This window comes from Pongo pygmaeus, chromosome 2, assembly GCF_028885625.2.
Source record: "Pongo pygmaeus isolate AG05252 chromosome 2, NHGRI_mPonPyg2-v2.0_pri, whole genome shotgun sequence".
In the NCBI taxonomy this organism is placed as follows: domain Eukaryota; kingdom Metazoa; phylum Chordata; class Mammalia; order Primates; family Hominidae; genus Pongo; species Pongo pygmaeus.
In genome coordinates, this window is record NC_085930.1 from 101,348,397 (window position 1) to 101,360,652 (window position 12,256).

Below are 12,256 nucleotides of genomic sequence, written 5' to 3' on the forward strand. Positions count from 1 at the left end.
CTAAAACCAGTTGACTTTAAGTAAAGGAGATTATCACCAGTAATGTGGGCCTCAATCAATCAATCGAAGGCCTTCAGAGCAAAAACCAAGGTTTCCTGGAAAAGGAGAAGTTCTGTCACAAGATGTAACGTAGAGATAGTGTCTGAGTTTCAAGCCAGCCAGCCTGCCCTACGAAGTTCCAGCTTATCAGCCTCCGTGATCATGTGAACCAATTCCTTTAAATCCATCTCTCTCTCTCTCCTATTGGTTCTGTTTATCTGGAGAACCCTGACATACTTTCCACTCAATGAGTGGAAAGGTCAGTGAGACGCTGCTGCTGTGATTGGTGGAGGCACCTGTTCCTGGAAACAGCATGCAGGTAATATTAGCTGTGGGTTACAGATGAGGGAACTGAGCATTGGGAAGGTGACTTGTTCAAAGTTTCGGAGCTGGAGTCAGGATGTAAGCTGTCCTGCCTACCTGCAGCTGCACCTCAATCACTGGGTCCTCACCTTGTCATCCACCTCCTTGTCAAGACCCTCGGACCAAGCTGCCCAAGGGGCTGCTGGTGGCATCCTCTCTCCAGGGCTTGCCTTTGAATTTAATTAAAACCCTCAGGCCCTGGTATGGGAAGTGAGACCAGAGGCCATTGAGTCCCCACTGACACTGAGTTAACAGATTCTTATGCAAGATTAGCAGGCTTGTGATGTCGACACGACACCAACGTTCACCTGCCTTAGAATTGTCATGGCCTTGATGGGGCCTTTGGAGTTGAGAGTGAAATCAGCAAAGGAGAGCTAAGCAACAACCCCTTATCTTGGGGAAGCCTTTTCAGCCCTGCTCCTCACTCTGCAGACCTAATAAGCCTTAGCTTTTGCAGCACAGACCTGGGATCAGCAGTGCAGAGGCCTGTAGGGTCCAGATAGGTGAGGACAGTAGGCACCTTGGACCCCTGGGCTGAAGGACAGACACATTTCAGCTCTGGCCATTGTTATCCCTAGAAACAGGGCCTGGTGTGTCCAGGGCTTCTTCTTGTATTTCTAGAAGAGACTCATAGCCAGATTTTTTTTTAAGAGACATGGTCTCGCTCTCTCCCTCAGGATGGGGTGCGGTGATACAATCATGGCTCACTGCAGCCTCAACCTCCTGAACTCAAGTGATCCTCTAGCCTCAGCCTCCTGAGTGGCTGGGACTCAGATGTGCACCACCATGCCTGGCTGATTTTTTATTTTTTTGTAGAGATGGGGTCTCGTTATGTTGCCAGGCCCTGGCCTCAGGTGATCCTCCCACCTTGGCCTCCCAAAGTGCTGGAATTACAGGCGTGAGCCACTAGGCCTGGCCTAATCACATCCAGATTTTTATATGAGCACTTTGAATTTTCATTGTTTTTTTAATAACAAAAGCTTATTTATTTGAATAGATATTTGCATATGATAATGCAAATAGTGTAACAGAGTAAACAAAGAGATTTCCCTTATCCAGGTCTCTTTCCATACACAACCACTGCTCCCGAGTTCTCATAGGTCCTTTCAGAAAGATTCTACTTATTCATTCAACATTTATCAGTTGATCACCTACTACAAGTCCAGCACTGAACATATAAAAAAGTCTTTCTTATTTGCTCCTTGCTTTTTGTATTTAATACTACACCTTGAAGAGGGCTGCATCCTTTTTGACAGCCACATAGTATTCCGCTGTGCTGATGCACCATGATTCACTTGTCTAGCCCCTTACTGTTCATTTGGTAGTTTCCAATGGGTTACTCCTATCAGTGTCCTTGAACATGCTTCCTTATGTGGGGTGACGACTTCTGTGGGGTATTTAGAAACAAAACGCAGCCTGGCCAACATGGTGAAACCCCGTCTCCACTAAAAATACAAAAATTAGCCAGGCGTGATGGTAGTTGCCTATAATCCCAGCTACTCTGGAGGCTGAGGCAGGAGAATTGCTTGAACCCGGGTGGCGGAAGTTGCAGTGAGCCGAGATCATGCCATGGTGCTCCAGCCTGGATGACAGAGCGAAACTCCTCCATCTCAAAAAAAAAGAAGAAACAAAACCACCAGGTCAAACATCAGAATCTTTTTTTTTTTTGAGACGGAGTCTCTCTCTGTCGCCCAGGCTGGAGTGTAGTAGCACGATCTCGGCTCACTGCAAGCTCTGCCTCCCGGGTTCACACCATTCTCCTGCCTCAGCTTCCTGAGTAGCTGGAACTACGGGTGCCCCACACTACTCCCAGCTAATTTTTTTTTTTTTTTGTATTTTTAGTAGAGACGGGGTTTCACCATGTTAGCCAGGATGGTCTTGATCTCCTGACTTCGTGATCCCCCTGTCTCGGCCTCCCAAAGTGCTGGGATTACAGGGGTGAGCCACCGCGCCCAGCCAGGTCAGAATCTTTTATTCCAACTTTATGTTTTGTTTTTTTCTTCTGTCCTCTTGAATTGAGTGTGTTCTTGTGAGTGGCCTCAGATCCTTGATGGAGTGAGGCAGCTCCCAGGAAATGGATCAATAGGCTTTTTTTATTCAGCAAATACTTACTGTGTACCTACTGTTTGCCTAGTGTTGAACTAGGTTCCGGGATGGCAGCTGTAAACAAGGTAGATGTAGTCCCTATTCTCGCGGAGTGGACACTCTGGTGGGGGAGACAGATGTCCAGAAGGACACGCCATCCAGACACATAATCTTGTGAGGGTGAGAGCTCACATGATGCTCTGAGTGACAAGGACAGTGGCTGCTCTGTTTGGAGGCTTGGAGAGGCCTCTCTGAGGAGAGGATGTTTAGGGTGAGTCCTGAAGGAGAAGGAGCCAAGCTGGCGATGATTTCGGGTGGAGCAGGCCAGGAGCTGACCGGTGCCCCAGGCCGGGGGACCTAGTGCCACACTCTTGGTCACCTCCAGCTCTGGCCACTATGCTTTGGAATATGGGAGGGTTGGAAATAATCACCCATCCATGCCCAGTGCCAAGGAGGTGCTGGATAGATCTAATTATGATTACTATTATCATGACTGAAATGTGAGCAAGGAGGCATGGTAGAGAAGTTGGGGGGACGTGGGGAGCCTTGGAAGCTGGGCTCCAGGCCCCCTTGGGAGGGGGCAATGTGGAGGAGCTGGAAGGCCATAGTCCTCTAAGCCTTCAGGGAACTCACATTATCTGGTGTATCTGGTGGGAAGGTGGCATGGGGGCAGCTAAGGCAATCTGGGCCCAACTGAGGAGGCCCTGAGAACCCGCCAAGGGATGGGTCTTGTTCTGCAGGCTTTGGGATTAAAGGACAGGTCTGAAGCCTTGGGACTTAACCCCTACTCATTAGGTGCCAGATCCAGCCTGGGGTTGGGGGAAGGCAGCCACAGTGTTTACCCAACCTCTAAAGCCCATCCAGCTTGATGCAGTGGCCTGGTTGTGACACCCCTCAGTGCTTCCCCCCAGCTAACGGCCATCAGCCCACTCAGCCTCCAGGTTCCTCTTTGCTGAGCTACTCACACTGGGGTCCACTGGCACTGTGCCTTCATTTCTCTGACCTGGGGAGTTGGAGAAGTTCAGCAGGGCTGGTGGCTCACAAGAGGTACCCAATGAGCATTTGTTGAATGAATGAATGAACATATGAATAAATGCATGAATGAATGGAGTGGGTAAATAAACGAGGATTATCTGTGAACTATGTGCAAGTGAGTGTATGTGGGTGGGTCCTTAGGCCCCAGAGATAGGGCCATTTGTGGGCCCAGAGATGGGGCCATTTGTGGGCAGGTTGTGTCAGCAAAGAGGTGAGTGTGGAAAGCTAGGGTCAGATGGCTGGTCTGCAGATGGCCTGAAGAAGGCCAGGGGAAATGGAGCAAGGCCATTTACTAGGGGCCCAGTTGAGCATCTTCAGGAGCCTTCCTTGGGGAGATCTGTAAGTGCCCATGTCCCGACACTCTGCCACTCCACTGCCACCCATGCATACACAAGCTCCCATGGGCCCTCCCGGGCGTCTATGTCATCCTCTCCAATGGCTCTCCCTAAGCTCACCCTGGAATAGGCCACCTCTGATCTCAGCCTGGTCTGTGGACGGTGTGGTCAGGAGTCAGCTGAAACCCCTTGAAGCTCAGCTGGGGTGGAGGCTGCAGTCAGACCCTCGTTCCCCCTCCTGGTCCCTCTCCCACTCTCTTCCTTGACCACCGTCTCAGAAGATGACCATAGCTGTGCAGCAGAAGGGCTCTCACTCTATATTTGTGTAACAACATTAAGAAAATAGTTTTCCACAGCCTGCCTGTGTCTTAGCAGACAGAAAACTGCTGGCCACTCTGAAGTGACATTTCAACTTTGGAAGTTCTTAGGGCCTAGTGTCTGGCAGCATGGTCTGCTGGTCACATTCCTAGGTGCACACCCTGAATATCTCTCAAATACATGCATAATCCCAGGCCCACAGGTGCCCAGAGTCACAAACACCCTTTCACACATGGCCACATGGCCAACCACTCCGGTCATAGGGATAGCAGCACCTTGTGACAGGTAGTTACATGGTGTGGTCACAGCGTGCCCCGGGGGCTGTGACCTTGTCACAGAGGCACACATGTGCAGCCATGGTGTGCCATGATTGGGACGTCATCATACAGGGGGTCACACACACAGTCTGAGCTGTGCAGGGCCACAGAGTTGCTCTGCTTCACCCCTCACCTTCACCTCCTTACCGCAAGTGCAGCCTGGCTCCCTGGGATCGTGATTCCTTCCCCTGCGCTCATTCCTGATGAAGTCAGGACTATCATGAGCCCCTGACCGGCCCTCCCTCTGCCTGCGTCCTCTGTGGCCATCCTGCTCAGGTCTGTCCCGATGGCTCTGTACACCCCTGAGAACTATTAAACTCACCAGAGCGTGGACCAGGGAGATCCCAAGGGCATGAGAGCCAAGCTGTGTGTCCATAACAGTCCTGTCTCATTTCTGGACCTCAGATTCTCCACCTGTTTTTTTAAAAAATGTTATTGATATATAATAGTTGTACATATTCTCCACCTGTTAATACAGGCATAGCCCTGGTGGTTTCAAGGCTCTTCTGGCACCTGTGATGGGGAAAGCTGTGATTCTGTGGCCCCTCTGGCATTTCCTGTACCTTTGGGCTTCTGAGTCTACTTGAACTTCACGGCCAGGTGCCTCTCACTAATGAATGGGCCTCCACTGAGATTTCCTTGGGAACAAAGGAGAGCTCAGTTGTTCTTGAGGCCTCAAAGGGGCCCCTGAGGCAGGCCTGATGCCTGGCTGTGTGCAAGGACCAGAGGAGTGGCTGCCCAGCCTAGAGGCAGGTGCTGGCTGAACTGACCTCCTGGGACCCACTTAAGCTTTCTACAAACAACACATCATCTGGGCTGAGTGGGTGGTTCTCAGGGCAAAAAAAAAAAAAAAAAAAAGAAAGCCTTCTACAGAAGCTGCCTCGTGACTTGGCCCTGAGCTCAGGCAGGGTGGGGACCCTGAGCACCAGAGAGGTCATTGTTCCGTGAAAGCCAAGGCGGCAACCCCTCCCTCTTCCCCTTCTTGTGCTTGGAATCTCCAGACCCCTGGACTCCCAGGGCAGCCCAGGGAGTCAGTGTATGAGGTGCTGAAGCCAAGTCCTTCCAGAGCTTGGGGAAAGGTCAGTTGGTTTATAAATCACCTGAATTTCATCAGGGTCACCATGGGGGAGCTTCATGCATTTTTCAAAGGGAAGTTGTTGGGTGGTCACTCTGTGTTAGGTGCAGTGTAGGAGCCCGGAGAAATAAACCAAAATGTACCTGAAGTAGCATTTTTCAGTGTGGCCTATGTTCATGAAGTTGTCTCTGGAAAAAATATTCCATAGTCAAGTAACTTAAGAACGGGTATTATATAATTCACTTGGCCTGAGCAAAGGTGACCTGGTTTCTTTTTTGTGGGATTTGGAGAAGCTTTAAAAGGCAGTGTGTTTAGGCTGGGCTTCATAGCTCAAGCCTGTAATCCCAGCACTTTGGGAGGCCGAGGTGGGTGGATCACCTAAGGTCAGGAGTTCAAGACCAGCCTGGCCAACATGGTGAAACCAATCTCTACTAAAAATACAAAAATTAGCCGAGCGTGTGATGGCGGGCGCCTGTAATCCCAGCTACTCAGGAGGCTGAGGAAGGAGAATTGCTTGAACCTGGGAGGCAGAGGTTGCAGTGAGCCAAGATGGCGCTACTGTACTCCAGCCTGGGTGACAGAGCAAGACTCAGTCTCAAAAAAGAGAGAAAAAACAAACAAAAAAAAAGCTGTGTGTTGAGAGAACTTAGGGGTGTGAGTGCAGGAGCCTCATTTCCCACATGCAGCTGACCACAGAACTCATTCTGCTCATAGCAGCTATCTGGTGGGGTCTGGCGGGGTTGGAGTTCTCCAGGAGCCCTGGAGCAAGGCTGCTGGAGGGGTATAAGCCATCTCTGGAGGGCTCCTGTGACGCCATCTCTGTGCCCTGCCCCTGGTGTCCTCACTTAGCAGGGTGCCTGAGAATCTGCATTTCTGCAAGTTCTCAGGTGCTGCTGTTGGACCACACTTGGAAAACCACTGATCTATCTCAGAGCAGCCAGAGTGATCTTTTAAAAGCTAAGCTGCGCGAAGTTCCTTCTCTGCTCAAAGCACCCCCAGGGCTCACTGTCACTCAAGGTAGTAGCCAAGTTCTTACAGGAGTCCACAAGGCCCACCGACCTCTTTGACATTCACTCACAACTCACTTTTCTGTCCCTTAAACCCACCCTGCAAATCCTCAAGAGCACCTCAGGCCTTTGCTCCCTTCTGCCCATAATGGTCCTGCCCCAGATGTTGGTGGGGCAACCTGTTCCCATCCCCCAATTCCTCCACCCCTACTCTCGTACCCCTGCCTGCCCTGGCAAGGCAGCCTGTTGGTCACATTCATAGATGCACGCCCTGAATATCTCTCAGATACACATAATCCCAGGCGCACAGGTGCCCAGAGTCACAAACACCTAAGCAGCTGGGCTCTCACACAGGAGGACACAGAGGGGGCTTTTTGGTTCCATACACATCTAGCACCTTGGGAAGGGGCTGAGAGGGAGCTGAGGTGTCCAGGCTGGGGCACAGGGGAGTGACCATGTGGGCAGCTGTGTGCTCTGTCACTGGTTCCATGAACCTTATCAGCGCTGCCCTCATCCTAACCCTGAAGCACTCTGTGTTCTTGATGCATCTGCACAGAGGTCACACCAGCACAGATGAACTTAGCTCACCCAGCTGCCCACAGTGACCCCGATAAGCTCGCAAGGCATCCTGTGGCAGAAACCAGAAGGTTCTGAGTTGGGCAGGAACTAGGGCCAAGCCTGTCTTCTCCACCCCAACCTCCATTGGCCCTGACCTGGCTTGGGGATGACCCCAGTGGGTAGCTGGGGGGGAAAGGTTTAGCTTAAGCCTGACTGACTGCCAGATGCATGGGTGTTATGGAGAGGGGATGGGGGAATGTCAGACTTGGCTCTGACCTACTCCTCTGTTGAGTGGGGAATGGCTGCCTATAATCTTCACTGGGATCCCTGGGGCCTGTCTGATTCTATGTCCTGACTCCTCTGCCCTGTGGATGGGTGTGCTGGTGGCATACAGAGTCTGCCACCCGATCGAGCCAAGGCTGTGGGTCTGAGTAGCCTTAGGTGCAGAGGCTGTCTGCGAATTTGCACATGATGTCGGTGGTGGCCTTGCTCAACATTCCCAAGGAATTTTCTGACGAGCAAAGCTTTGACTTTGGCAGCTCTTCTGCCCAGAAAGCTGACGTTATGCCCTGAGCTCAGCTCTGCTGAGCAGGTGAGCACAGGCTGAGGCCCCTGAGTCCCCTGTCCTGGCCCTCCTGGGTGGATTCCATGGGTGGTCCTTTGCCTCCTTTGCATGTGTGAGTATGTGGACACATGCAGGGAAAGTCTGCCAGCCTGAGCTTCCTCAGCCTCCCCTAGCCTGCCCTTCTTTTTAAAGCTACCATTTATTGAGAGTTTACTATGTTCTAGGCCTGTGGTTAAATCCTTACAGCAACCCTATGCCCTAGGGTTGTTGTAAAGATATATTCAAATCCCAACATCCAGTACCTGGGAATATGACCTTATTTGGAAATAGATGCTTTGCAGCTGTTATTAAATTAAAAAGAGTTTTTCCATTTGTTTGTGTCCTCTCTTATTTCCTTGAGCAGTGGTTTGTAGTTCTCCTTGAAGAGGTCCTTCACATCCCTTGTTAGCTGTATTCCTAGGTATTTTATTCTCTTTGTAGCAATTGTGAATGGGAGTTCACTCATGATTTGGCTCTCTGTTTGTCTATTTTTGTTGTATAGGAATGCTTGTGATTTTTGTATATTGATTTTGTATCCTGAGACTGCTGAAGTTGCTTAAGGAGATTTTGGGCTGAGACGGTGGGGTTTTCTTTTTTTTTTTTTTTTTTTTGAGATGGAGTCTCACTCTGTCGCCCAGGTTGGAATGCAGTGGCGCGATCTCCGCTCACTGCAAGCTCCGCCCCCGGGTTCATGCCATTCTCCTGCCTCTGCCTCCCAAGTAGCTGGGACTACAGGTGCCCGCCACCGTGCCCGGCTAATTTTTTTGTATTTTTAGTAGAGACAGGGTTTCACCGTGTTTGCCAGGTTGGTCTCGATCTCCTGACCTTGTGATCTGCCCACCTCAGCCTCCCAAAGTGCTGGGATTACGGGCCTTAGCCACCACACCCTGTGACAGCAGGGTTTTCTAAATATACAATCAGGTCATTTGCAAACAGAGACAATTTGACTTCCTGTCTTCCTATTTGAATACCCTTTATTTCTTTCTCTCGTTTGATTGCCCTGGCCAGAACTTCCAATACTGTGTTGAATAGAGGTGGTGAGAGAGAGCATCCTTGTCTTGTGCTGGTTTTCAAAGGGAATGCTTCCAGCTTTTGTCCATTCAGTATAATATTGGCTGTGGGTTTGTCATAAATAGCTCTTATTATTTTGAGATACCATCAATACCTAGTTTATTGAGAGTTTTTAGCATGAAGGGGTGTTGAATTTTATTGAAGGCCTTTTCTGCATCTGTTGAGATAATCATGTGATTTTTGTCATTGGTTCTGTTTATGTGATGGATTACGTTTATTGATTTGTGTATGTTGAACCAGCCTTGCATCCCAGGGATGAAGCCAAGTTGATTGTGGTGGATAAGCTTTTTAATGTGCTGCTGGATTCAGTTTGCCAGTATTTTATTGAGGATTTTCGCATCGATGTTCATCAGGTATATTGGCCTGAAATTTTCTTTTCATCTCACACCAGTTAGAATGGCGATCGTTAAAAAGTCAGGAAAGGACAGATGCTGGAGAGGATGTGGAGAAATAGGAACGCTTTTATACCGCTGGTGGGAGTGTAAATTAGTTCAGCCATTGTGGGAGACAATGTGGTGGTTCCTCAAGGACCAGAAATACCATTTGACCCAGCAATCCCATTACTGAGTATAAAGGATTATAAATCAATCTACTATAGGCTGGACGTGGTGGCTCACGCCTGTAATCCCAGCACTTCGGGAGGCTGAGGCGGGTAGATTACTTGAGGTCAAGAGTTTGAGACCAACCTGGTCAACATGGTGAAATCTCGCCTCTACTAAAAAATACAAAAATTAGGCCGGGTGCAGTGGCTCATGCCTGTAATCCCAGCACTTTGGGAGGCCGAGGTGGGCGGATAACCTGAGGTTAGGAGTTCAAGACCAGCCTGACCAACATGGAGAAACTCCATCTCTACTAAAAATACAAAAAAATTAGTCGGGGTGGTGGTGCATGCCTGTAATCCCAGCTACTTGGGAGGCTGAGGCAGGAGACTTGCTTGAACCCAGGAGGCAGAGGTTGCAGTGAGCCGAGATCGCGTCATTGCACTCCAACCTGGGCAACAAGAGCAAAACTCCATCTCAAAAAAAAAAAAAAAAAATTAGCTGGGCATGGTTGTGCATGCCTGTAATCTCAGCCACTCGAGAGGCTGAGGCAAGAGAATCGCTTGAGCCTGGAAGGCGGAGGCTGCAATGAGCCAAGATTGCACTACTGTACTCCAGCCTGGGTGACAGAGTGAGACCCTATCTTAAAAACAAAACAAAAAAAAAGACAGCCATGTGAAGAAGGAGGCAGAGATTGGAGTAATGCTGCCACAATCCAAGGAGCTCCTGGGGCTACCAGAAGCTGGAAGAGTCAAGGAAGGGTCCTCCCCTGGGGCCTTTGGAAGGAGAATGGCTCTGGCAACACCTTGATTTCTGACTTTCAGTCTCCAGAATTGTAAGAAAATACATTTCTGTTGTTTTGAGCCACCCAGTTCTTGGAAAATAATACACCTGGCTTCAGTTACAATCTCCATTTCACATGAGGCAACTGTGGCTCAGAGAGTTCAAGATCTTGCCTAGGGTTACACAGCAAGCTAATGTTGCACCTGGGATTAGAGTCCGTCTACGCAATTCTAAGCCCATGAGCTCAGCTCACCCCTATGGACCCCCTTGACCTGTCACCCTCTCTCTTGATCCCATCCCCTGACCCTCTACAGCACCCCACCCTGTAAACCTCAGGGGAGACCCCAAGCCTTCCCTGCTAGCTCCTAAAGACTCCCCCAGGGTCCTGGCTTCCCCAGGCTCCAGCCCCAGCTCCTTCCTGCTCTGTCCCAGTAGGCTTCGGGGGTGCCTCTCACTGTCTCCCTAAACCCCACAGCTGCCTCAGTCCTTGATACTGCTCCCAACTGTGCATTTGGATATTCTGGTGCCTCACAGCCTGGCACTGCCCAGTGCCCCTGCTGCATCTCTGTGCTATCACCATCTCCCTGGGGCTGGGCCCTCTTCTACCTGCTGCTCCTCAGGTCCCCAGGCCTAGGGGCCTCCATGCTCCCTCTTTGTTGAGGGTGCTGAAACTCCTCCAGTGTCACCCCAGCCTCCTCTTTATTGTCCATGCTGCTCCTTGACACCCTCCCCAATTTATTCTCACACTTCCTCCGTAACCCCTTCTACTCCCCTTGGCCCAATAACCATTAGATCTTCCCAGTAAGACCTGGCAGCTCCCCCTTTCCCCATTCTTTGGCCTCTTGTCATTGGCCCTGTCCCATAGCTCCTGAATTTCTAAACCTTGCTGAGACAGTGGTAACTGGCCACTACCCCTCCCCAAAGAAGAGAACTAACCCCCTGCCAGTGTCATGCCAGTCACACCCCTTTTGGCCCTGGGCTAGTCACCTCTCACACTTAGGGCTTTGCGCAATCTGCCCAGCTCTGCTCCTTTTCTTTTTTTTTTTGAGACAGAATCTTGCTCTGTCACCCAGGCTGGAGTGCAGTGGCTCGATCTTGGCTCACTACAACCTCCGCCTCCTGGGTTCAAGCAATTCTCCTGCCTCAGCCTCCCGAGTAGCAGGGACTACAGGCATGCAGCACCACACACGGCTAATTTTTTTGTATTTTTAGTAGAGATGGGGTTTCACCACATTGGTCACCCTGGTCTCGAACTCCTGACCTCAAGTGTTCTGACCGCCTTGGCCACCCAAAGTGCTGGGATTACAGGAGTCAGCCACTGCACCTGGCCACTCTGCTTCTCTTAAAACCCTCCTGTAGATGTTCCAGCTTCTAGTTTCCCTCTTACAGCTCGATGTCCAGCCCTACTCACAATGTTGACTATGCACCTCACAGGAACGCCCAGCTTCCAGCACTTCCCACTGCCTACAGGGCAGAGGCCAAGCTCACCTGTGTGGCATTCGAACCTTCCCTGGCCGCTGTCCAGGCTCCTGTGGGCAGCAAGATTCAGACAAAGGAGGACTGGGTTCTGGTCCTGGTGCTTTCTCCACTGTAGGGCCTTCCTCATCTCCCTGTCCCTACCCCCACCACTCTTTTTTTTTTTCTTTTTTTTTTTTGAGACAAGGTCTCGCTCTCTTACCCAGGCTGGAATGCAGTGATGCAAACATAACTGTAACCTTGAACTCCTGGGCTCAAGCGATCCTGCTGCCTCAGCCCCCACCACACTTTGACTCTTGGCCTCTACTCTAGCCCAAGGGCAGGAACTCCCCAAAGTGGGTGCTGATCCATGGCTCAGATCTTGAGCCAGCCTGGTTCCGGGAGGGAAAAAAGGCAAGGCCAGAGCTTGGCTGATGTTGTGCCAATCTTTCCCAAACCAGCAGAGGCTTGTGCAAGGAGAGGTCACTGGAGTCCCTGCGTCCAGGTGGCATGACAGGGCACAGCGCGTACACATAAACATGGACACACGGTGGAGAGGCTTGTGTTGACTTTCCACCTGGGCCCCTCCCACTCACCATTTTTTTGTCTGACAAAAAAAATGGGTCACCATTGATTTGTCAGACAAATCTGGGTGACACAAGCCTGACTTCC